The following is a 1,928-nucleotide window of genomic DNA, read 5'->3' as shown; positions in this document are numbered from 1 at the left end:
AGGGTGAGCTAATGCTTCTAGCTTGGACTGGATCTCCTTCCTCATGTCTTGATGCCTTGAAGTTTCGGCATAGACTAGCTTTTATTTGTTTTAGCTTCTTAGAATACTCTTAGTTTAGTAATTTGATCATAGATGTTCTTGTGGTGATGACTTCCAGATTTTGGGGAAATAATAGATGTTGAATTTTAGAAGTTATTGAATTGTCTTTTATTAAGAGTTTAAGTCTTCCGCATTGCTTTATGTTGATATTAAATTGAAATGTTAAGGTTTAGATTGGTTGGTTCGCTCACATAGGAGGGTAAATGTGGGTGCCAGTCGCGGCTCGGTTTTGGGTCGTGACAATTTGATATTTTTTAAATTATTTTTTCTTATAAACTTATACCTCTTTAATTATATAAATTTTATTCTTAAATTAGCTTTGATAATATTCACAACTCTGAACCTGTCATATTCATAACCTCTTAAGCCTTCATATTCATAACTTCTAATTATTTAATACGAAAGATTACATTAATACTATAAAATCACACTAAAATTGTGTGTTATTTTGTAGTCATCTTTGGTTAGAGAATTAGTGAAAGACATGTTACAATATTTGTAAGCTTTGAGGTGCATTATCTTTTTCAAATATTCTTTCATATATTACTTTTAATTAGCAAGTAAGGCTAATATGTCAACATATTTTAATTTCTTCTAGATAAATTATTTTGTTTTGTTATCATTGAGATTCATTTTATGACTAATAATGTATTTGTTATTATTTTTCTTGACTCTTGTATATAGGATGAAATGATAGCATCAAGTGATGAAGATTAATTGATTTTGAGCTATATATATTGATTATTCTTTTTTTTTTAAGTGCTTAAGAAATAATTTTTTTATTATATATTTTCCTTTTGAATTAGTTATGTGTTGTCAAAAATAATTATGTAGGAGAACTTATTAAATGTAATTTTTCCTTATTCTTTATGAGTTAAAATATTTTATTTTGTTGTCTTTGAGATTCATTTTAGACTAATAATTTATTTGTTATTATTTTTCTTGACTCTTGTATAGAGGATGAAATGAAAATATCTAGAGATGGAGATTAATGAATTTTGAGCTATATAGTGATTATTCTTTATTTTTTTAGGTGCTTAAAAAGTAATGTTTCTATTATTTTATTTCCTTTTGAATTATTTATGTTTTGTCAAAAATGATTATATGTGTTTAAATGTAATTTTCTCCTTATTCTTTATCTTTTTTTTCTTTTGGTAGCTAATTTTTTTAACTTATTTGATCAGATTTGCCGATTATAGGAGATATATCTATAACGAAAAATGGTAGACATTCTTGCATAATTTGAGTTTACAAGGAAAAATAATTTGATATGCCTAATATAATTACAACTCTTTCTATGTTGAAATCATACATTTAATATTATTTGTTTGTGTTCATGAATATAGAAATCCTGAGTTATTATAAGAAAAATATCTAATTTATTCTCTTTAGACCTCTATATAATTCTTAGATAATTTAATTATATTATAATGATAACACTCTTCAAAAGTAATTATTTGTTCAGGTAAATTCATCTCTCACTTTTTTATTGCTAATATTAGTTTATTGTGTTTGTGTCATATAATATTTTAAAACATAGAAGTAGAAAATGAGTAAATGAATATCAATATGCTACTTAGAAGAAATATGTACATATACTTTCATAGTCTGGTGAAACAATTTTTATTAACAAAAATGATAAAACATAAGTGTAAAGTTAATTTCTAATTTTGAAAATTGTAACGACCTGTTTAGTCGTTTTGAGCAGCAGATTTTATTTCTGGAAAATTGGCTGAGGAAACGGACCCCACGACGGAACGTCACAGGCACGACGGACCGTCGCAGGGTCTCGTTTCAGCATACTTAGAAATTCTGAAATTGGGTACTGA

The sequence above is a fragment of the Solanum pennellii genome, chromosome 7 (genome assembly GCF_001406875.1).
Source record: "Solanum pennellii chromosome 7, SPENNV200".
Taxonomy (NCBI): Eukaryota; Viridiplantae; Streptophyta; class Magnoliopsida; order Solanales; family Solanaceae; genus Solanum; species Solanum pennellii.
The sequence above is the reverse complement of the archived record's forward strand: the minus strand, read 5'-3'. Positions refer to the sequence as shown.